The 25385-nt window shown below is 43.8% G+C and overlaps 1 protein-coding gene across 4 annotated transcripts in view; it reads left to right on the plus strand.

Annotated features, from left to right (window-relative positions):
- The window catches only part of LRRC4C (leucine rich repeat containing 4C), a 624097-nt gene that overhangs the window by 318247 nt on the left and 280465 nt on the right, over nucleotides 1–25385 (plus strand). The window lies entirely within an intron of this gene.

Below are 25385 nucleotides of genomic sequence, written 5' to 3' on the forward strand. Positions count from 1 at the left end.
TACTGTTTTAAAACTTTGATCAAAGTTCAAAACCATGTCAGGATAGCTGAGGCTGGAAGACTATATAAATCTAAAATAAGCCTGCTAAATTATATTGTCATCATCTCAGCACAGTAGATTTCCATTCTAGCATGTTGCATTAAAGAAGAATGTACAGTGGTACTTCAGGTTGCAGACGCTTCGGGTTATAGACGCTTCAGGTTACAGACTCTGCTAACCCAGAAATAGTACCTCAGGTTAAGAACTTTACCTCAGGATGAGAACAGAAATCTGCCAGCAGCGTGGCGGCAGCAGGAGGCCCCATTAGCTAAAGTGGTACCTCAGGTTAAGAACAGTTTCAGGTTAAGAATGGACCTCCAGAACGAATTAAGTTCTTAACCCGAGGTACCACTGTAGCTCATCCCCACCACCACCGCAATGATACAACAAATCTTTTCCCCAAGTTCCCGAGCTATGGAAGAAGAAACCCAAAAGGCTTTCAGTCCATTGGCTTCTTCCACCTGCTGTTGGACAAATCCCAAAATAAATTTGGGTCGATACAGGTGGTCATGATAGAATACTAGCACCTTAAGAATCTACTCCCTAAATATGATGAAAAGCCAACTCTCTAGTGTTCACCAGCAAGTGACAACTATCCATTAATATGACAGAAACAGCTTCAGTAGCCCTAGTGGATTACTGGGGGTGGGGAAGAATTCAAAGCAGCCATTCACCCCTGCTGATTATTCAGGACTCCTCACTGGCACTTTATGCTGTGCAGTACAAATCCGTATTGATCTTCTTATATGAAGTGAGAAGTTGGAATGCATTGTTGGCATCAAGTAGGAAGCCTACTGATTTCTTTTCTTGGAGAAGACATCCAAAGGGTAGCCCTCCTCGGAAATGCTTCTTCACTAGCTCGGAAGCTTATGTGAAGTTATGTATGGTTTTGTTTTGGCACATATTTTTTTCATGGTCTACATGAAGCCACCAAAAGAATTTGACTGTAAATTTGAAATTAGGGTTTATCAGTATGCTTATTACACACTGTTCTGCAATTCCTTATCTAATCAGTTCCTAGCAAGCATATTGTTCTCTTCTGAGACACTATCTGGGAGTGATGGTTGTACAGAATCAGGTCATTCTTAACTGTCATTTGGACCAGCCAGAAGTGATGTCAGTGGGAAAGTCAGGGAATGTTGCAGAAATAGGTTTACCTTTTACCATTGGGACGTTGGTTGCCTTCTTGGATAAGGTGTACAATGTGGGAATATTCCAGGCTTTTTTTGTCCTCCAATTGTATTGCTGACCTTTTGATTGATTTTTATTGCAATTCATTTATTTGTTGTATTGATTACTTTATTTTTTTTAGTAATACTTATTACTTTATTTTCATGTTTTTAATGGTATCTGGATTTTCATGTTTTTAATGTTTCAGGATTTTATGGTACGTTCTTACCTGCTTATAGTTGCTTCAAACTTTGCTGACACAATGGATCACAAATGCTTGAATAGCTCTCGTAATTAACAATGTATGATGAGCCTTATTGAGCCTACAGTGACTATTGTTGCTCTAATGGGACATGACAATTTGAAGTAAAATAATTTGTTGACAGAAGACTTAAACAATAAGATACATCTGACAAACCTATGTGAGTTGAACATTTTGTGCTCTAATTTATGTGATGATCTAAAAAAGAAAAACATTTAAAGAATACTTTGTGAAAAAGAAGGAACAAAAAGGTCCAGAATGTGTTTATTATTATTATTATTCTTTCTAAAGACCACAGATTACAGAAAATTGTGTAACCAGCATGATGCAGCCTTGTGAGCAAGTCAGACATATGGGCCAGGCGATATCCCGTAGGATAATGCATGGTGCAAAACAATAATAATAACTGTACCTGGAAAATAAAGGTCACCAATCATAGTTAATGCCAAGAAATAATCAAGGATTTGGTAGGACCTAGTAGGACAAAGTGAGAGTATATGTATATATTTATTTCAGCCTGAGAACATCTATTCATTGTGGGCAAGAAAAAGGAGGAAATTATAGGAAAGGCTGAAAAGATATTTTTGTTTGAGGGAGGCATTCTTATTATCCTTATACAATTTATGTGGCTCACACAGGATAAAAGTGTAGTCTATAAAGTAAAGCTTCCCACAATTTCTCCTCCACTGTACAGCACTTTGCTCAAATTAGATTACAGGTGAAATGGACCCCTCAGACGCATGACTATTGTAAGAGGAGGGGAGGAGATTTTCTCTGATTGCCCTGTCCTACTATAGCTCCCTCCCCTCCCCAAAATATGTTCCAGAGGGTTGGAGGAACTTACAAAACAGTGCAGATGGGCTGATTCAAAGGATGAATTTGAATAAATTCCTCCTCCATTTACATTAGCTGATATGCTTGCTGGGTTAAAATAATAATAATAATGTTGCATGAGTGGAATCCCTGTAACATTAGTCTAAGAGCTCCTAAATGGATCAGATGCATTATTTCATTTATTTGGAGAAAGGCGGTCTAAACATGGATTTGACTATGCATGTGGCTTAAATGCCTTAAATGAAATGAACAGAGACTCCACAAGTGTGCATTCATGCAACTGTTGTCTTGTTCTGTCTTTTGTGGGGTAGATAATAAATATATCTACCAACTTTGGAAAATCAGATTTTACTCCTCCAACTGACCTTGAAGAACTTGTGTGTAGCTACAAATCTCATCAACCTTAGCGCATCAGAATCTGGGCTGGGAAGCAACTGGGCAAAATAAATTCTGGAACAGGTTTATGTGCTCATGGCTGCCAGGTAGAATCTGCCAAGGAGAGGGCCTGCTTTTTTTTACATATGGATACACATTGAGATTTTCTGGCTCATCCCAAGGTAATATTTGCTGTGGCAAACGTAGGGAGATGATTCAAGAAACCGGGGTGGGGTGGGGATTATTACTTATTACTGAAAGTCTTACTACAATTAACTGTCAAAATAGCTGCCGTTTTAGGCTTCATCTTGACTGATGGTTCCCAGAACTGCTTTCCGCCATGCACACACAGGCATGGACAACTTCAGTACTGTACATTCTATCATTACAACTTCTCCATTTAAGGAAAATATTGCATCTTTGTGTGTGTATGTGTGTGTTTTAAAAAAAAGATGTATGAACTACTGGTGATACCTGTGTAGCATTGCACCCCCCCCTCTCCACAAAGGAATGGTCTGTTAACTACCTAGCCCCTGAAAAATAACTTTGTGGTCTGTGTCATAATCCAATCTAGCTTCTAGGTCTCCTTCTATTCAATTCTATATTTGTATCACATTTGAATGAGACACAGTCATTAGATCCAGTACAGCTTGTGCATAAGAGATCCTGAATTTCAACTGAGAAGCCTCGTCTTTAAACATTCACTTCAGATAACATTTTCCAAAAGCCTGCAACTAGAATATTAAAAGTGGTTCTGACTTCGAACATTTAAAAGACTTTTTTTTTTAAAAAAAAAATGCATTGGCTTGTTCCCATGTCAATTTAAACATTCACTAGTTGTGGGATCGTTATGAGAAGATCCAGACTTCACTCATCTCCTGGAAATGAAGAACTTTCTACCAATGCAAACATATATTTGCCTTTATATGTTCTTTCTTTAATTTAACTAGCACTGAGGCAATATCCCCCCTCCCCAATTTCTTGTCCATTTCACTAGTGCCAGTCAGGGCTTTTTTCCAGCTGGAACTTGCCAGAACTCAGTTCTGGTACCTCTCAGGTGGGCGCCATTGCCATTATAAGAGAACAAGGGAAGTGTTCATGGTGAGTCCCAGCACCTCTTTTTATAGAAAATAGCAGTGGTGGTGGTGTTCCATGTAGGCTTTGCAGGCAAGACCTGACTAGGTAGTAACATGAGCTCTTTCTTCTGTTTTGTGACATATTTTGCCATCACCATTTCTCCCCCATACAATGTCCTTATTCAGATGATGGTGTGTCATGATATAACAGCATCTTATGCCCATTGTGAGAAACATGACAGCTCTTCAACTAATAGAGGCCTCCCCCACAAAGCCACCAGAATTTTGGGATTTAAACTCACGTGCCTTCAAACAATTACTCTGTGAAACTTCTGGACAATCAAGAATAATCTTCCAGGGAAGAAAAATCAGCCATTTGTTTATGTGAACCACTTGATAGACTTGTTCCTCAAAGCGTGTTCTCCATAACAGAGAGCACGTGTTGCGGTTGGGAAAAACAGGCCACCCTGCAGTGACGAGGCAAATTTGGAGGAACCCAAGGCCTGTAAATGGTTAAATTGGGTTGCTGGGGAGTTTTGATTGTTGCCAATTCGGAGGAGGGGTCAGAGTCTTTAAATATAGGGGCCAGACGTTGGACGTTCTCTTGGCCGTTTTGCACCGGATCACCCGCCCTCCCTCCCTTTTATAGGGTGGTTTTTTTGTTTTGCTCGATTGACCTTGCTATGCCTGTCATGGGGTCGTCCGCCTTGGTGCGGGGGCCTGGTAGGAATTTTGCCATCTGGCTGATTGGCTGGTGCCATTTGGTTTTTGCCTACTGCGTAGCAAATCGTCACAACTTGTAAGGTTGGCGGTTAGGCATTGGTTAAATTGGTGCTTGGAGGGATAAGTGCCTATCCCTCCAAATGATGCGAAGGGAATTCTGTTAAAGGAATCCAGGGGCTTGCCATTCTTTTCGTCCTTGTCCCCGGAGTCGGACCTGGGCCGTGCAAGCCCCACCGGAACATGAGGGTGAGAAGAGAGGAACTGTTACCCAGCTTCATTTTCTCACCCAATACTTGTTTCCCACGCTGGCTTCCGTTGGTGTCCGGAAGGGCCAGCTCTGTCCTAGAGGGCAAGGACAGATAGTCGGAACCAATGCCTAAGCAACCACTCACATTTTTTGTATTTGAATAAAGTTGTGGCCAAAATTATGCCAAAAACCTTAAACAAAAATCACATGTGAAGTGTGAATTTTTGGTGGGTGGCACTGTGGGACTCAACACGCAAATACTGATCAGGTAGCAAAAGTGGAACACATCTATAGTAAGAGCTTTCATCAAAGTTCTAAAGGGACTCTGTGGTTTAGACCACAGTGCCACCTGCGCTCTGTCCCCGCTCCTGCAAGTATATAAATAGGTACTGCTGTGGCAGGAAGGTAAAAGGTGTTTTTGTGCGATCTGGTTTCTGTCACGGTGTTCCGTTGTGCCAGAAGTGGTTTAGTCATGCTGGCCACATGACCCAGAAAGCTGTCTGTGGACAAACTCCAGCTCCCTCGGCCTGAAAGTGAGATGAGTGCCACACCCCTTAGTTGCCTTTGACTGGACTTAACTTTCCAGGGGGACGCGGGTGGCGCTGTGGGTTAAACCACAGAGCCTAGGGCTTGCCGATCAGAAGGTCGGCGGTTCGAATCCCCACGATGGGGTGAGCTCCCGTTGCTTGGTCCCTGCTCCTGCCAACCTAGCAGTTCAAAAGTCTGTGCACTGCTCTGGTTCACCAGAAGTGGCTTAGTCATGCTGGCCACATGACCCGGAAGCTGTACGCCGGCTCCCTCGGCCCAAAGTGAAATGAGCGCCGCAACCCCAGAGTCATCTGCGACTGGACCTAACGGTCAGGGGTCCTTTACCTTTACCTTTTACCCAAGTTCTAAAATATGTAGGAAAAAAATAAAAAGTGACCTTTGTGAAGTTTTGTTGGATTTGAGAAATATCTTCACTTTTATCCAAAGATAATAACTTTGAATTTTATACAGAGTATTATGGGGAAATTTTAAGTGCTTGTATGATTTCTCTGACATTGTGAGATGACATTTTAAACAGATAAGACGACACCATTAGGAGATGGTTATACATCTCTCTGGCAGTTATTTTGATCACACTCTGACTGTGTGAAATTGCCCAATAGCTGATAACAAGCAATCTCTGAACATGTGTTGTCACTGCATGGAACCCATTATGATGAGTCTCTAAATTACATAACCCAGGGGAAGTTGAGCAGTAATATTGCAAATAAGAGTTCTTATTTGAAGGGTTTTGTATTCTTAATCCAACTTTGGATTTATTACACTTGTTCCTGGAAAGCACTGATAAACTAAAAACCCTGACAAATGCTCAGTCCTTGGGAAACTTCCACTCTAGAGTTGAAAATGACTTTGTGTATCAGACTGGAGAGTGGGGTGTTTTGGAATTGCAGAGCAAATTATTCCAGCAGATAAATTCTGCACAGCTGATATATACATTAGTGAAAAATTACTGCATACTCAACGAATACTTCTTATGTGGGACAGGACAGCACAGCACAGTCTGCAAGGGTCTTAGCTTGTTGAAAGCAAATATAGCCATATATTTCATGTTTTGTTTGATGGCCAATCTTCTTCCTTGAGGTACTTAAAGTGAGAGGCACAACTGTTCACTGAATGCAAAGAAAGGATGTGTATTCTTCACATAAACTGTGTAGATAAGCAAAAAAATGGTAAATGGAGCAAATATCTGGACTTTAAGTAAACACTGATGGAGCCTGGATAAACTCTTGGGATTGTGCAATGACAATGATGTTCAAAAAAGGCAAATTCCATGATGGGAAATCTTAGGAAGGTGATTTGGAAAAAAGGGGGGGGTGTATTGTAATTCATTTATACATATGTATGGGACAGACCATACAGAAGGCTGATCACCGAAGAATTGATGATTTTGAATTATGGTGCTGGAGGAGACCTTTTGAGAGTCCCATGGACTGCAAGAAGATCAAACCTATCCATTCTGGAGGAAATCAACCTTGAGTGCTCACTGGAAGGATAGATCCTGAAGCTGAGACTCCAATACTTTGGCCACCTCATGAGAAGAGGACTCCCTGGAAAAGACCATGATATTGGGAAAGATTGAGGGCACAAGGAGAAGGGGATGACAGAGGACGAGATGGTTGGACAGTGTTCTTAAAGCTACGAACATGAGTTTGACCAAACTACGGAAGACAGTGGAAGACAGGAGTGCCTGGCGTGCTCTGTTCCATGGGGTCACGAAGAGTCGGACATGACTAAACGACTAAACAACAACATGGGACAGCTACATCTGGACTACTGTGTACAGTGCTGGATATTATAGAGTTGAACATGGAATGGATAATTGAAATATTGTGCTAGAGTCGATGGGGGCTGGTAGGGTGCAGGGCAGGGCAGCTAATAGTGTGCAGAACCAGAGGTAGGTACAGCCCAGATAACAGTAGGTAGATCAAGAAACTGAGTACAGGCTTTCCAATCCATGGAACACAATGGGACTTCTAAGTAGACCTACGTAGGATTTGTTCTATATATTCTACCCCCATCTCTTAGATGGCCAGATACAAAAAAGGACAGGACTCCTGCCCCTAGTTATGTAGAAGAGGGCAAGCTATTGATGGTATCTATCTGTCTCAGGAGTCAATGGAGGAGTGTGCCTTAGGGGGTGAGGTCAAACTCTTGGAAGGTTACAGAGCCTGATGTGGCTGTAGAGCAGAGCTTTCCAAACTGTGTGTCACAACAAGTGAACACTCTTTGTGCTCCTCCGGGGGCTGGAAAGAGGTTAGTTTAACCTCCAGTTTGCTAGTAAAACTGAATTACTATTTTGTGAAATGATGCATGTCAAAAATTGTATCACCAACATGAAAAGTTTGGAAGGCTCTGCTGTAGAGACTGATGTGGGAGAGACATGCCTTGTTGCAGCTGGGACAGATGAAGGCATCTGGTCATGCTGCTGCAGATGCAGCAAGACATTTCTTCTCTCTGCACTCCTCCCAGCCGTCATTCCTCCTCTGGCCACTGCTATGGGTACACGACCTGACTGTCTCCAGGCACTGTAGTCATCTGCAAGGGATTCCCACACAACAGGGTTGAAGTTTCCAACCTTCATGTCACATTTGCATTGCTTCACATCTTTGTAATGCAGAGTTGGTTTGCCAAGGGGCCTGGTGCCTGAAGCCAGCTCCCCGTAGAGCACGTCCTTGGGGACCTTGCCATCTTCCATTCTGTGGACATAACCAAGCCAGCATAGATGTTTCTAAGACAGGAGTGTGAACATGCTGGGAATGTGGACTTGGGAGAGCACATCCTTGTTTTAAACTCTGTCCTGCCATGTGACACTCAAAATCCTCCTGATACATGTGGAAGGGCAAGCTATATCTTCCAGAAGTCTCTGTTCTACACAGGCATTAAAGTTTCAGGGTCCCTTTCCTCTTTTACATCTGGCCTCTCTCTCTCGCTCTTTCTCTCATCCTCCTGCATCTGTGCACCATTCTTTCCTAAGCAGAGTGCCATGAATGCTTGCATGGGGATATTTTTTGCTGCTGTTGTTGTTAAATTACCAAAAGCAGCATCTTGTTCTGGCTTCTGTTAGTGCAAAAACTTAGTGCGCAGTCAGTTAAGTTACTTTGACAACCGAGGCAAAGAATTCCACAAGCACTCACTACTGGGAGTTAAAACAAACAAACAAACAACAAACAACCCAATAACAACAAATTAAGTAATAGTTTGATGCCCTTTTATTATAACCCCAATCTGCTGCCTGAGGCTGCATCCTCCCTTTCCATAATCACAAGGCCGCCCCTGCAAGACAGGGATACTTGCATAGTTTTACGCATCCTTTCAGGTACTTTAAAGCACAATGCAGACTAAGGGGAAAAAGTCATTTCAAGCCCTTTCAATTTTGGCTTCTCTTTCTGTCATTCAAAAAAATAGCCCCCTTTTTATGGAGGTCACCTTCCATCTCACTGGGTGTGAATTTGATGGCAAGAGGGAGAAATGCCTTCTCTCCTTGTTTGTATAACAGAAAGCTTTCAAGCTGATCTCATCACTCTCTGCCTGCATTTTGTAGGCACTGACATCAAGTCAAAAACATTTTCCTTCTTCAGTAAGAAGCAGGGAGGAGCTGAGTGCCCATGCTATGTGCTGCGCAGAATGACAGGTTGGTGAATGGGAGTAAGGGTAGATAGGGCAAATATCAAATACTAAATGGGGTTGTCTGCATTCGCCTTACATTTAGTTCCAGGCTGACAGCATAACACCTAGCGGTTATTCTCATGATGGGCATCAAAGAGTCAGATGTGAATGGTTTTCCTTGATGCTTTGACTTTTATTTGGTCTCATCAGCAAGCGCTGTAGAGGAACAATGCCTGTTGCAATTTCTCTTCTGCAGTGTTCAAAACTCAACTCAACTAAAACCCTAACAGAATCACCCCAAGGACAATCAGTTGAGGGTGGCTTCTCAAGTTCCCTGGCAGTTCTGAAGGAAGAATAGTGTGTGAAGGAGGAACAAGCACATATCCATTGTGGATCATCGGGAGAAAAATCAAACCTGTTGGAGAGTTAGTGTCTGCTGTGGCTGTAGACACCAATACAGGAGAGACATATTTTATCAAAGGTGGAGCAGATGAAGGCATCCAGTTTTGCTGCTGCAGAAGAACCATGCCATTTCTTCTCTCTGTGTTCCTCCCAGCAGTCATTCATCTTCTGGTTACTGCTGTGGATACACAACCTGTCTCCAGACACTGGCTCATCTGCAAGAGATTCCCATACAGCGGGGTTAATGTTGCTAGGCTTCACATCATGTTTGCAGCCATCTTTCGAACGTAGAGTTGGTGTGCCAATAGGCCTAGTGCCTGAAACCAGCTTCTCACAACCTATCCAGGAAGCAGTTCAATGGAGGTGCTGTAAACATAAGCACTCTCTTTGCACATTACTGAGAAATATGAAAAGAGAAGTTCTTCTGGAATTTCTCAGTAACATCCTTAAGATAAAAATGCTTGAGATCAACTCTGTCTAATTTCAAATAGGGGACGACTACTAATGATTATTCAAAGGTGATGGAAAGTATCTGTGTATATTCTCAAACAAGATATATTCTCAAACAAGAGAACAAAATATTCTCTTTGTTGTCATAGATCTCTTTTTCCCCTGGACCAAGCTGTGCCTCAGTTTAATCTATCATTGCATGTAAATAAACAAGAGGAGCTATATGATTTACATTGGTGAATGGTTAACAATCACCATTAGACTTAAAAGTTTGTAAAGTCCACTGGAAATATTATTACATTTTCAGTAAATGTTACAACCAAATGAGTGCCTTCAATACATCTTTAAAGGTATATCTGTTCCAGACAAAGACTATATACAATGTCACTGGTGTGTCATTACTCTGCTTTTTGACACAGAGACTTCCTGTATTTCCTATTGGGCCTCATGTAGCATTTTTGATGCCAACAGTCACCAACTTGCTAACATGTACATAAACAGGGAATTCCCAATTTGTGTGTGACTGCTGACACACACACCATTTTCAGCACTGGAAGGGGGCGGAACGGGGTGGGCTGACTTGTGCGATACCTTAGAACGCAACCCCCCAGGTAAATACTTACAGTTCAGACAGTTCAGTTCCTTTTAAAACACTATAATGCAGCCCACTGCAACATGGAAATCAAGTCCTCCTTTAGAAGACAATACGTGTGTAAGTAGTCCTGACTCCTGAAGGCCTCCAAATTCAAACAAAACCTAGGTGAGACAGAGACAGGGTGGGAATGAATTTGTGTGTATGTGCGTTTGACTTTTCATCTGCTGTTGGAATTGTACATGACTGTCAGTTGTTGCATTTTGAGTGTTTCCTTTTTTTTTTTTTTAAGTGATAACTGTGGAGTGGAGTGTTGCGTGTTGAGTCACAGTAGCCCCCCAATAATTCACACTTTACACATCAATTTTTGTTTAAGGTTTTTGGCATAATTTTGGCCACAACTTTATTCAATACAAAAATGTGAGTGGTTGCTTAGGCATTGGTTATGACTATCTGTCCTTGCCCTCAGGGACAGAGCTGGCCTTCCGGACACCAGCGGAAGCCAGCGTGGGAAACAAGTATTGGGTGAGAAATAAAGCTGGGCACCAGACCATTACTTCTCACCCTCATGTTCCTGTGGGGCTTGCACGGCCCAAGTCCGACTCCGGGGACAAGGACGAAAGAATGGCAAGCCCCTGGATTTCCTTTAACGGAATTCCCATTCGCATCATTTGGAGGGGTAGGCACTTACCCCTCCAAGCACCAATTTAACCAATGCCTAACCGCCAACCTTACAAGTTGTGACGATTTGCTACGCAGTAGGCAAAAACCAAATGGCACCAGCCAATCAGCCAGATGGCAAAATTCCTACCAGGCCCTCGCACCAAGGCGAACGACCCCATGACAGGCATAGCAAGGTCAAGCAATCCTTCAATACCCCCCTTAAACAAGGGAGGGAGGGCGGGTGATCCGATGCAAAACGGCCAAGAGGCCGTGCCAACGTCTGGCCCCTGTATATATAGACTCTGACCCCTCCTCCGAATTGGCAACAATCAAAACACCCCAGCAACCCAGTTTAACCATTTAAATGGTCGGGATTCAACTAAATTTGCCTAGTCACTGGAGGGTGGCCTGTTCCCAACCGCAACACGTGCTCTCTGCTAGGGAGAACACGCTTTGCGTGTTGAGTCACAGTAGCCCCCCAATAATTCACACTTTACACATCAATTTTTGTTTAAGGTTTTTGGCATAATTTTGGCCACAACTTTATTCAATACAAAAATGTGAGTGGTTGCTTAGGCATTGGTTATGACTATCTGTCCTTGCCCTCAGGGACAGAGCTGGCCTTCCGGACACCAGCGGAAGCCAGCGTGGGAAACAAGTATTGGGTGAGAAATAAAGCTGGGCACCAGACCATTACTTCTCACCCTCATGTTCCTGTGGGGCTTGCACGGCCCAAGTCCGACTCCGGGGACAAGGACGAAAGAATGGCAAGCCCCTGGATTTCCTTTAACGGAATTCCCATTCGCATCATTTGGAGGGGTAGGCACTTACCCCTCCAAGCACCAATTTAACCAATGCCTAACCGCCATGGAGCCCTCAGCTCACCGCCAAACCACTCACAGCCCCAACCAAGACCTCAGCTTGGTCACCACCGCACCAATCCAAGCCTCATTCCCTGAAGCGGAAAGGTGCATGCCATCAGCTCGGAAAAAGGATGGCCTCTCAAAAAGAATCTCGGGGTGGGAAATTGCATCGCCACCCAGCTCCAAAACTTTTTTGACCACAGCAGAATTGATGCGTTTTCTGGCCCTTTCAGTGGCAGCCGGGCAACGACTGCCCTTCCAAACGCAGCGTTGCAAAAGCTTTGACCAAAAAATTTTCGCTGTCGGCACCATTGCACGCAGCGTCTCCAGGTCACCCAAAATTGCAGCACGTAGTGACAAACAGTCCATGGGCACCAGGTCGTTCTCACCAAGCTGCACCACAATAGCAGCTGGCGGCCCCTCCAGGGGCAACTGCCTCCGGATACTTGGCAGGAACTCCGACCAGCGCATCCCACGTCTGGACAGCCAAGACAAGCGAATATGTGGAGGAAAGCCGGAATCTGGACCCAATCCAGATTGCCGTGCTGCGACGCCAGCCCAATGGACGATACTGTGCCCCACAATCCAAACACGGGTCACCGCTAAACCTGATAAATAAGATAAAACAAGCAAAATTTGTAAGACACCAATAATGTTAACGAACATAATCTTTGAATGCATTCGATTTCCAACGACCTGTATTTTATTTCCACTGCCTTATTAACATGCTTTCCGGCCTTCTTGGTGGTACGTTTGTCTAGGCATTGGTTCCCAACTAGCTGCACCTGACCACAGCAGGGCAGCACTGACGACTGGGCCCCACCATATCGTCAGTACCAGCAAACATTGTGGGGGAGCAATGAATCCCAAGGCAATCGCATCCCGCCAGGTGTCGTTCCCCATAGGGGAAAGATGCACCCCATCTGCCCTAAAGAGGGCAATAGCCTTGAAGAAAATTAGGAGGGTGCAATATTACAGAACCACCTAAAGCAAGGACCTATTTTATTTTATTTGTTATTTTATTTACTTTATTTATTTTATTCTATTATCCACCGCCTTATTAACATGCTTTCTGGCCTGCTCGGTGGTAGTTTGTCTAGGCATTGGTTCCCGACTAGCTGCACCTGACCTCAGCAGGGCAGCACTGACGACTGGGCCCCACCATATCGTCAGTTCCAGTAAACAGCATGGGGGAGCAATGAACCAGGATCAGACTCAAGCTCACCCCAAATGCTCCCAGGGACTCTTGCATGGCCCTACCCCTCAAAAGGGGTCGACAAAAGCATGGCGAATCCTTGGATTCCCTTAATAGAACATCTTTGCGCATTGGAGGGGACAGGTGCTCCAACCCCCCCTCCAAACCACCTTGAACCAATGCCTTAAATTATTTTGAGTCCAGGGAGAGCTGCCATCAACTCAATCCAAGCCCTCTTGCATGCAGGAATGCAAACTTATGCTGGAAGAAGACCGCAAACATTCTCGCCCAGCTGTACCACCAGCACTGCGGGAGGACCTGCACAGGTCACACTCGACCGCACCAAAGGAAGGATCTCCTCCCAAAGCATTCCCCATCTGGACATCCAGTATATGTTCACATGGGCAGGAAGACTGAGATGGCGCCCCAGTCCAAACTCGTCAACATGCTTGCCAGCCTAGTGTACAATGCTGTGGCTCAAATGTGCACAGCTGCTCCTATGAAAAAAGAGGAAATAACAGACAAGCATCAGCACAGACATCATTGTGACACTTCCTGATATAACCTTTGTCAGCGTCAGACTTCCAATGACCCGTATTCACAATCCTGTCTACTGACAGGCCCCCAGTGTGCAGCCTTTGCAGCAGCACCTAATCGTAAGGAATGAGGAGTGTTCAGCGGTAAGCAAGCCGCAGGCTGTAATAACTGGTGCACGACGTAAGCACATTGATGCCGGGCTAACGGGAACCCATTTTCATGCACTAGGAGCGGGCCAGCCCCCAGGGAATAAAAAGCCAAATATTCTGTTATCCATAACCGGGCAAGGGCCCTCCTCACCTGTGGCGGGAAGCCTGATTGTGGCACTCCTGCCCACTAAGTCTGTTTTAGAGTTACCAACTCTAATGACAAGCTCCAAAGGATAAGGAAAAGTCCTGAAGCAATAAGCCTCCAGACTCTCAGCCCCGTGCTGGCTCCAACAACCATTTTCCCAACCCTCAGTGCGAAAATGCAATGGACTACTGAAAGGAGTCTCACCTTGATCTTTAACCCGCAGACAAGTTTTAACTTGTTGCAGATACTGCATAGGTAAAAAGTGACTGACTTCCTGCCCACTGTCCTATGAGGTTGGAGCCTATTCCAACCTTCCAAGGCCCTGCGCACTGCAAACTTTATACAAGGGTCTCTGAAAAATAAAGCTTCAATGTAACAGACATTGCAGCGGACTGAATTCGGATAGTTATAACCGCATGCCCAATCTGCAGCAGGTGGACCAAATACTGCAGGATCTGCTCAGAGGATGGGGGCCAATTCTTCTGAATGGCCGAGAACTGCCAGCTTAAGGCTAAGAAATCCATCCAAGCCTTCCCATAAGAGGTAAAAGCAGAAGGGGAAATGGAAGCTGCCGCTCTCTGAAATTACTAATTGTTGTCATAATGCCACAGGTCTGGAAAAGTCTGGCAATAGCTGAGTCTGGAGCCCAGGATCTGAAGCGCTTCATCTGAAAATCGGATAGTGTCAGCGTAATTTGGAGAGTAGAAAGCACAATATTAAACCTTAAGTGGCGCAGCTCGAAAGCATGAGCGGAGGGGCAGAGACTGTGCTACAGCATGAGGACTGTTTTGCCAAGACGCTCACCACTACCTGGTTATCAGACCAAAAGCAGATCCGATGGTCACTGAACTCCTCGGGCCACGTGAACTGCTACTACAATGGGGAAAACTCAAGAAAAGTTATGTCACATGATTGCCTCACCACACCAGGCTTGAGGCCCTAGCTTTGCACACCAGCAGCCCTTGAAATAAAAACCAAAGGGCAAAGATCCAGCAGCACCAGCATGAACCTGAAAATCCCTGAGCGGGTTCAAGGTATCCTGCCATGGCGAACTACTATTGCATACATTCAGGAATTGCTACCATCGCCTGATATCTGCCTTCACCACACTTGGTAGGCATACACAAAGGTAAGGGGACCTCTGTCAGCATCGCCCTTGAGCCAGTGCCACCAACTGGACTCATCCACTTCAGCCCCAACTGGGCTAGGCGAGCTGGGTAGCACTTCCAGAGACCACCTTCTGCACAGGAACAGGTCAAAGTGCTGTGGACTCACAGCTTAGAGTTGTGAGCACCGGATTCACTCCAACAAAAAGACAGTCGTCGCACAGCAGAGTTCAGCAGAGTCTAGCAGAGTATATAAACAACTCGGAGAGCAGCTCTGTAGAATATCTTCTTTATTCTATCTACAACTATACAAACTATATACAGAGCTTAATAGGTCTAAGTATAAATAAATGCTGCACTGCACTGAGTGTCTGCAGCTGCCCTTAGCAGCAACCTTATCTCTACACATGATCTCTAAGACTCAGTCTCTCTCCCTCTCCGACACTGACTGACTGACTGACTTGGTGCTGGAGCAGAATAAGTAGAGACCAGAACACGCCTCCTCCTCTCTGGAGAATGAGCAGACTCCTCAGGAGATTCTTGGATATGAGAGGGGTGAAATCTAGGCAGCCTGGCCTAGTGGGAAGATTAGTTAAGTGACCCAGCAAGATCGGATCTGATGAAGCATCACTTGCTACAGAGGAAGTATTACAAATTAACTTCCTTCAAGGCAGACAGCTTCTCCATAGCCAAGTGGTATGTTTTAGCAACGATATCCAACTGGATCCCTAAATAAAATGGGAATATGGGCAAAAGGTATTGAGCTATTGCTTGCCAGCTTCCAGCCCCCGCTTGGGCAGGGGGCATCTTGTGCTGCCATCATGATATGTAAATTTACAGGGCCGATGCTGGCCAGAACCCCTAAAGAAGTCCCAACCAAGCTGCCGCCAAGCCAGCTTCCTTTTCAGACACACACTCTGTGCAATGCAAAAAACACACTCCGTGCAGTGCACACACTCTCCATGCAATGCAACTACACACTCCGTGCAATGCAAAAAGCACGCTCTGTGCAATGCAACTACACACTCCGTGCAATGCACACACAAACCCTCCGTGCAATGCAACTACACACCCCGTGCAATGCAAAACACACTCCCTGCAATGCACACACCCTTCATGCAATGCAACTACACTCCATGCAATGCAACTACACACTCCGTGCACTGCACACCCTCTGTTCAATGCAACTACATATTCCGTGCAATGCACACACACTCCGTGCAATGCAAAAACAAAACAAAACAACACACTCTGTGCAATACAACTACACCCTCCATGCAATGCAGCTACACACTCCCTGCAATGCACACACCCTTCATGCAATGCAACTACACTCCATGAAATGCAACTACACACTCCGTGCACTGCACACCCTCTGTTCAATGCGACAACAAACTCCGTGCAATGCAACTACACACTCCGTGCAATGCACACACACCCTCCATGCAATGCACACACCCTCCGTGCAATGCAACTGCAAATCTCCTAGCAATGCAATGCAATTGCAGCCCGTGCAGCGCCGTGCTCTGCAACGCACGCAAAGGTGCTTTCTCCCAGTTGCATATTGCAAACATGGCGCCCGTTACATCCCTCGCAGTGAGGTAACCACCAAAAGGACTTAAGTGTCCAGGTAGAGCAATGGGGGAGCATGCAGCTGTCCCATACAGGGACCAATCCTGCAACCTAGGCATTATCGGCACTATCCGCTGACCCAGTGAAACCAATGCTTCATGGACCACATGGGGACACTATTGAGGCCTGAAACGCTTCCAGGCCATCGAATTCTAGGGCAAAGCCCTAGGATCACCTGCTAGGCCAGGCATAAATGTTTCCAGTGAAATAGCAGAGTTGAGCTAGCCCACAGCTTGTCCAGGTACCCCTGCTTGCCCTTTTAGAGGGAAGCACCCCTTCAAGAAACCCAAAGTTCTTTTATCACAAATGGGCCGAACTACCCAGCAACAGAATAGCCCATAAGGAGCAGTTTGTTTTGTTTTGTTATAACAATGGCTAAGAGGGGTATATGAACCCTGTCTCCCAGGTCCTAGTCCTGCACTTTAGCCACTAAGCCACAATGGCTCATCTCTAAAATGGCAGTCGCCACTATCAGGGCAAAACAAACTTAAAGAAAATAAACTTGTTCAGAAACAGCATAGTTCAAGAGCATATACAGAGTGCTCATAGTCCTTGGAGGCACAGGGAGCCATAAAGCCAACCTTCGGGGATACTATAAACGAAAGTGATACCAGCTAAGTTGGGAACAGCCCTGACTAGCCCCACAATTTCAACAAGAGAAATGGGGGAAACCTTTTTGCGAAAGAAAGCCCCTAACGGGGGCTCTCTCACTATTGGGAAAGGCAAGCCACAGATACAGGGAGAATCTTCCTACAGGGCAGGGTAAGGGGTGGGGTGGGAAATTGAACAGGAAAAGGGGGGAATTAAATTATTTAAGGGACTAGAGAGGATTAAAAAGAAGGGGAAAATAAAGAAATAAAGAAATGTAACCAGACAATGAGAAGATTGTCCAAGTGCTCCATGTGATCCGATGCAAAACGGCCAAGAGGCCGTGCCAACGTCTGGCCCCTGTATATATAGACTCTGACCCCTCCTCCGAATTGGCAACAATCAAAACACCCCAGCAACCCAGTTTAACCATTTAAATGGTCGGGATTCAACTAAATTTGCCTAGTCACTGGAGGGTGGCCTGTTCCCAACCGCAACACGTGCTCTCTGCTAGGGAGAACACGCTATGTAGGGTGTGTGTGGAGGGTGTGGTAACTGAGTCTTGACAGCTTGCTTCCTGAATTCCTGATTTGTGTTCTTACATGTGAGGATGCTGTTTGTGCATGTGACATTTTTGAGATTCTCAAGACATATATTGTAATTACGTTGCGCTCTGAAGCTGTATCTCGATGTATTCTTTATTTTGTATTCTATTCACTCTTGTTTCATTTTCATTTTTACTTATGTCTACTGTTTAGAGACATTTATTGCTTAATTGTGTTACTTAAAATGTGGATTGTTGTTAATTACTAGTATTGGTTGCAGAGAACATGGAAATTATATATATTTATATAGTACTGATTTTTGTTGTTGGAGGAGTTATACTATTTAGATATTTGTTGGAATATAAAGCATTATATAAGTTCAAGAAACAAATGGCAAGCCAGTTTTAATACTGGCCTACAGATGCTCCACTGGTAGTGGATCCAGGAATGGGGCATGTCTAGTGAAGCCATGGATCCACAGGATCCTGTTCTTCCTTATTCTCCTGAGAATCCCAACATAGGCCCTTAAAGTACCCCAGCCCTGGAGCTGGCACTGTTAATTCTCTCCTGTTGACTGTAATGAGATTGGCTGCAGCTCCCTATTATGGCTGCTGTAAACTAGCAGGAATTTGGATGTTGCAATGGTTCAGCTGCTGACTTTCCTCCCCCTGTAGGGAGAATTGCTCAGAACATTTTCATCTGAATGCATTCAATTATTGTATTTCCACAACTGCTGTGGGGATGAGGGGCGGGATTGCCATCAATGTGGTATTCTTTTGCTATCATTAGCGCTTGGTTCCAAGTATGGGCCCATAGCATCTTTGCCCATTCAAGCATACATTAATGTACAAGAGCCTGCCATCAATCCACCTCGCTAAAGCATCACTAATGACGAACGCAATGCTGTGAGTGAAAAAACAGGAGGTTTTACCGTGAACAAGTTGCAGTGATGAAGCTCAGTGCTATTGCATTTCCCAAATGTTCTAATAAGTTATTTATTCATGCATTTATTCCCCGGGAGAAATGTTTTTCATGAGGATGATTTCCTTCTCTTTGCAAGGAAGAGGTGTTTTTCACACAAGCGATGTTAGCTCTATTGATTTTTCTAGTGATTAACATGGGGAAATGAGTGATATGCCAACAATATGTTGCAAGTCCACTGTGTTGGACACACAGAGAACTAAGAAGCTTATGCAGGGCAGAAGTCAAGGACTTGAAATAATGTAAACTTCTGTTGCACTTGACATTTTGAGCTCCCTCCTTATTTTCTTTTATTTATTTATTTATTATTTATTTATTATTTTTTGCTGAGGAGTTCTTTGTGTAAAAGTCCATTCTTCGGCATTACTGTCACTTCTGCTTTGACTATGGAACATTAACTCTGTTTTTGTTGCTCACATCTAGCAATGATGAGATGAAACATGGCATATCCAGGCTGATAACCTAACATTTTCATACTTTTAAATGCATGCGTGCGCACACGCACACACACACACACACACACACACACTTAAAACTCTCCTTTTCCTGCTGGCTTTTTTGGTTGACTATTCCCTCTGTTAAGAGCAGAACAGTAAGGAAGGTAAAGGGAAATAAATACATCCATATCTTTATGAATGATTTCTTTTTCTTTCTCTTGATTCAATGAGGATACATGGTTATGCTAAAAATGAAAATGTTTCAGGATTCTATATTGCAATAAATATCCGTAATGCACCTCATTAGATTCTGTAAGATAAAATGGGGTTTCATGCACTGCAAACCCTGAAGTGGAATGCCTTAAAACAGTGGACATGAACTTGTTGATGGATTTCCACATAGATCATAGGAAGATCTCTTGTACTGGGTTAGAACTATTTGTCTATCTAATCTTATAGGGTCTACTCTGATTGACAGTGACTCATCAAGATCTCAGGCAGTTGTCTTTCACATCTTCTGAAACCTGGTCCTTTTAAACTTTAGGTATCAGAAGATGAACCTAAGACTCTCTACATACAAAACACACACTGTACTTTGGTCCCTCCCATAACTTTGTAGGGGAGTACCTGATTGCTAATGACAGTCGAAACAAAACAAAAAAATTTCTTCCCGTAGCACCTTAGAGACCAACTAAGCTTGTTATTGGTATGAGCTTTTGTGTGTAGGCACACTTCTTCAGATACCACTGATAATGCTAATGATAGTGTTAGAAGCAACTGACATTCAGATCAGTTCACACTATGAAGAAGAAGAAAAAAATCTAGTGCCATTTCCCCTTAACAGAAGAATTATAGCAGAATTATTTTCAGGGTTGTGTTGAAATACAAGCCAGAAAAGAAAACTCCCAACATGTATTTTGTATAGTTAAATTTTCACCTCTATCTTCTGTACATTGTATTTTATTTTATTTTATTGATATGGCTAGTGGCTGATGCAAATAAAGATACCGGCACGTCTGATTCTGAATTTGAGGCTTATAAGGGTCATCTCCTTTTTGAGGTGAGTACTCTGAGTATCTGAGACTTGTATCCATGACCTTGGAAATAGAAGTTTTGGTCTCGGTCTCAAGGGACTAAAGTTCCCAGATTTCCTTGGCAAATGGAATGATTTGAAGCAGTTTAAGTCTTGATATACCCTTGATATATATCTTGATATACCCTTACAAGGAAAACAAACAGTAGGTCTTTCAGATCAGGGTTAACAAGCCAATGATACTGATGAAGGAAATCAGATAAAGGCAATGATTAAGGGAGTTGTCTGATGGTCTCCTTGTGCCAGCCTTCCCTATATGGTGGCTTCCAGGTGTTTTGTACTACAATTCCCATCAGCCCCTGCCAGCATGGCTAATGATCAGGGATAACTGGAGTCCAAAACATCTGAAGGATGCCATGGAGGGGGAAGTTGTTTTGTACTGTCAATCTGGTTATTCAGCTACCTGCTCCATTATTCTAACTCGGGCAGTATTCATCAGTACTGAATTAAGTAATTAAAAAGAAGTGAATGAACCAGCAGTGTAAAGTCTGGTATTCTGCACCTGCAGAGCAAACATGCCAGAGTTTAGCTTCTGCTCTCTTTAGAGCACTGGGTATTGCTTGGCAAGGAAGAGAAAAGTCTCAGGTTTGCAATAAATCTGTGCATGCTGTCTTCGGCCTGGAATCACTAATTCACTAGGACTTTCTTACTTCCACCGGAGGGTCATTCATTTTCTGAATTGCTCAAACCTTCACACAGAGACATGCACACTCTGATTTTGGGAAGCAGCCGAGTGAATGTGTGCATCATTAATTTCCATGGCCTGTGCTGAAAATTATCCAGAATGTTTTCCATTAAAATTCAAGGTTCATATCTTCACACCTTCCATGTAGCACTGCTCCAAATTAAACTCACTTATAAATTAGGAAAGGTGCCAATGCAATCATAGTATATAGCTTAAGTGCTGGAATGATTTCCTGGGTTTAAGCTAACTAATTCTGTTCCTGCTTTGGTATGTTTTCAGCCCTCCCCACTCCTACTCATACAGCCTTCCTCAAATTTGTTAAGACCCATGAGATCATACTGCTAACGTGATTTGTAGGGTAAGAAGAAGAATATGAGACTGAGTGGAATGTGAATGGAAAGGTAGCTTTATATTATACTGATAGACGTTAAGATGATTTGTTCTTGTGCAAGTGCATTGAACAATACAGAGCACAACTTAGTGGCTTTCTTTTTGAAGCTGTCGTAGTGGCATGTTCCATATTTGGTTGGGCATCTGTTGTGAGCATACCAATCACTTCCCCACCCTTTAGTCTAATACAATGGTCATATCACATTTGTTTTTTAGGCATATTTTTGACATATACTTGGCACACACCCTCTGTTTAAAATCAAATAGTCCAGTAGGAGCTTTTGTTACAAAATGTATGCACCCACGAGTGAACCAGTAAAAGCAGTATTGGCAAACAAAATATATGTTCTGGGTTGTTGTTTTATTCAGGGAAAGAGCAAAAATTTCAAAGCTAGTGGCAGATTTTGCTAAAGCAATGGGACTTTTGTGATATGGGAAAACCTTGCACTATTAATACTACTTGTGTCTTGCTGATAGTGAAGCTTGAACGACCTTAGCATGATTTCAGGGCTTTGTTTTGCTATGCAAATAACAGGGATTGATGACAGTTGAAGTCATGGCTTGTGCAGAACGTTCAATTGAAATACACCAGGAGACCCTTACAACCCCTCTAAAAAACAATAACAACTCTTGTGGAGCATGGAGACTCAGGTTATAGCTCTCCTGACCTTTGACAGGATTGCTTTCTTCAATAGAGGCAACATTTCTGTGTGCCTAGAGTCCAAAAGTTGTATTCTCCACTGGGGTGAATTAGAAAGCCTAGATGTGCAAGAGTTCTGAATGCACATCATAGTGCACACAGAGTGCAGTACTGGATATTATATATGGAAATGCCTTAAAAAACTAAAGGTATACCTTGCATAAGCTTTACAAAATGTGATTGTGAACCCAAGTCTGTGAACAGAATTACAGTCCTCAAGACAAATGAACTACCACTGAACTGTTTAAACTTACTTGAGCCTGTCACTCAGTCACGTTTCCTTAGTTAGTCCTACAACAGGGATCCTTGACAATGCAGAGTTTTACATGATTCTAAGTTCCATAGAAGAAAATTGGGCTTACTGCAATGGAGTATGTCTGTTAAGGATTACAGCCTTAGGCTGTAGGCATAAAGGTAAAGGACCCCTGGACGGTTAAGTCCAGTCAAAGGTGACTATGCAGTGTGGCGCTCATCTCACTTCAGGCCAGAGTTTGTCCACAGACAGCTTTAAAGGTCATGTGGCCAGCATGACTAAACCGTTTCTGGCACAACGGGTCACTGTGATGAGTGCCAGAGTGCATGGAAATGCCTTTTACCTTCCTGCCACAGCGGTACCTATTTATCTACTCACGCTGGTATGCTCTTGAACTGCTAGGTTAGCAGAAGCTGGGACAGAGCAACAGGAGCTCACCCCATCACACAGATTCGAACCACCAACCTTCTGATCGGCAAGCCCAAGAGGCGCAGTGGTTTAGACCATAGCACCACCCATGAACTCAATGGGACTTACTTGCAAGCAAGATTGTGCTGTGCCAATTGACTCTTACTATTGGGTTTGAAATACCACATGACTGTGCAGAACTACTGAGAAATTGAAAATGTTTTCTTTCTTCCTTTTCTGTATGGAGAAGGAACCTTCAAATTCAATTGGGGAAACACTTGGTGGCAATTTTCTAAATTTGTGCAACAGTAGGAACAACTAATGTGGCTTTTGCATCTCTAGTTGCCTCCTGTGAAGCTTCTACCATCCCATACCTCATATCCCTTTAAAAGGGCAAGAATATCCTGCTGTGGTATGCTGGAAAAGAGGCACATCTTGGTCATAGTTGCTGGCAGCTCGCTGACAAAATGCTGACAGCAGCATAATAGCTTTTTTGCAAATGAAATCCATCACCTTGGGCCGTGTTCTCTTCATGTCTCATAACCTAGTAAACAGCATCTGGCCTCTTCTTGACTTTACCCAGGCAAATCAAAGCAAAGGCGCATGAGTGGAGAGGGTGTGCTCTAGGGGAAGAAAACACACTTCCACTGAAAGTGCTTTTCCACTCTTTGCAAGTGAAAGGGAATCGCTGGGTAGAAATATCCAACTTTTCCATGTAATAACAGTGTAACGTAGCACCTTTTGTTACTACTCTTCCTTGAAGGAAAAAAAGGAGGGAGGGATAGCTAATGGCTTTAGAGATTTCTCTCTGTGTAACAGAGGTATGTGCAGAATCTCCTTGTGGGTCTCAGGCCATAAAGGTATTGTAAAGTAGCAAAGATCTCAGTTTGAACTCTGCTCTCTCAAGAGACATTGATGAGCTTACATTACACAAGGCAGTCAGACAAGCCATCACCGCTCTAAAAGTATGGGGAGTGCTTTATACAAATGAAGACTCAGGAGACTGACCCGGCAGGCCCATGCGATCACCCTTTCCAACCCACTCCTTTTTGGAATCGATCAGATGGGGTGGCAGGGTCTGGAGACCCCCACAAGTCCTTTGCCCTTTTGCCGCTCCCACTCTCCTTCCTTAATGCATTATGGGCTTTGGCTAGTTGCCTGTTTCAGGGGTTGAGTAGAGATTTTTGGAGGGATTCCTTGACCAGCCTTTAGGATCCCTTTCCATCTATATGTTCTTACCTGGGAGTAAGTCTCATTGAATTCAATGAGATTTCTAAAAGGATGCATGACGATTGTGCTGTTGTATTAAGGTTTTGTAGCAGTGGTGCAGAGGTTGAACCCCAAAAGAGCAACACTTGTCAAACAAAGGAAAATTACTAAAGGTTCTCAGTACACTTGCCATTGTTCTTCTAAAGGTACTCTGCACAAGTTGTGACACCTGAATGTTGAATGCAGATTGGAAGGATTATATTGTTACATGTTTTTAAAATCTCAAGCAAGCTCTAGTGTATGGTTACCAGATTTTTTCCAATGAATCCCGGGACACTTTTCTTTTTTTTTCTTTTCTTTTTTGAAGCTGAGTAGCAACAGGGAGTCAGTAGTAGGGATGGTGAGGCAAAAGACCTTGGGCCCAAGCACACATGCAAAGCCCTTCTTTTGCACCGTGTGAAACATAAATGTGCAGAGTTTTTTTTTTTTAAAAAACTGGGCAACGGCCGCACGCCCGTGACTCCCGAGCCTCCCCCAATCTCCTGCCTCCTTCCCCCTTTGTTTTGACTGATTGAGCGAGGCTCGGGAGTCAGGGGCGGGTGGCCGTTGCCCAGTTTTTAAAAAACTCTGCGCATTCATGTTTCACAGGGTGCAAAAGAAGGGCTTTGCACCTTGCCTGGCAGAGAAACTGTGCACCTTGCGCCCCTCCTGGGCAACGGCTCCCCACCCGCAACTCCCGAGCCTCCTCCGATCTGTCAAAACAAAGGGGACAGGAGATCTGTACCACTGGACGTACTGGTTCCTCTTCAGCAGTGGCGGCAGCAGCGAGCAGCGAGCAGCTCCTGAAGCCAGCCAGAGCCAACCGCGCTACCAGGCTGGCTCCGTGCTGATGAGACTGCTGCTGCCACGTTTCCCAGGGACAGATTTGCAAATCTGGGGACATTCCGGGGACGGAATTTGTCCAGGGACAGATTTGTCCAGGGACAGATCCGGGGACTGTCCCCAGGAACCAGAGACGTCTGGTAACCCTACGGCCTAGTGGGTGGTGTTTGTCCTCAGTGACCTTACGTTGTGCCTGTCTAAGTTTCTCCTATCCAAATTCCTTTTTTTAAAAAAAAAATAATAATATTTATTGAGGATTTTAAGATTACAAAGAAACAAAGAAAAAAAGTAGACAAAAAGAGAAATTAAACAATACAAGTCAATAAAAACAAAAGTCAAAGAAAAAAAACAAATCACACAAATACATCAAAAGCAAAAAGCAAAAATAAACAAAAAAATTAAAAACAAATCCAATATTCCCAAATCTTTATCTTTCATTAACTTGTTTCATGGACCTCCTCACACCTCCCTTTTTTGTATTCTAGTTATTAATTGTCGCAGCAAATCCTTTCCCTACTTCATAATATTCTGTCATTACTTTACCTTACTCTATTTTAATCTTATCTTGCTATAAAAACCTTAAAGCTTAAAACTTAAAT

The sequence above is a fragment of the Podarcis pityusensis genome, assembly GCF_964106645.2.
Source record: "Podarcis pityusensis genome assembly, chromosome: 1".
Lineage (NCBI taxonomy): Eukaryota > Metazoa > Chordata > Lepidosauria > Squamata > Lacertidae > Podarcis > Podarcis pityusensis.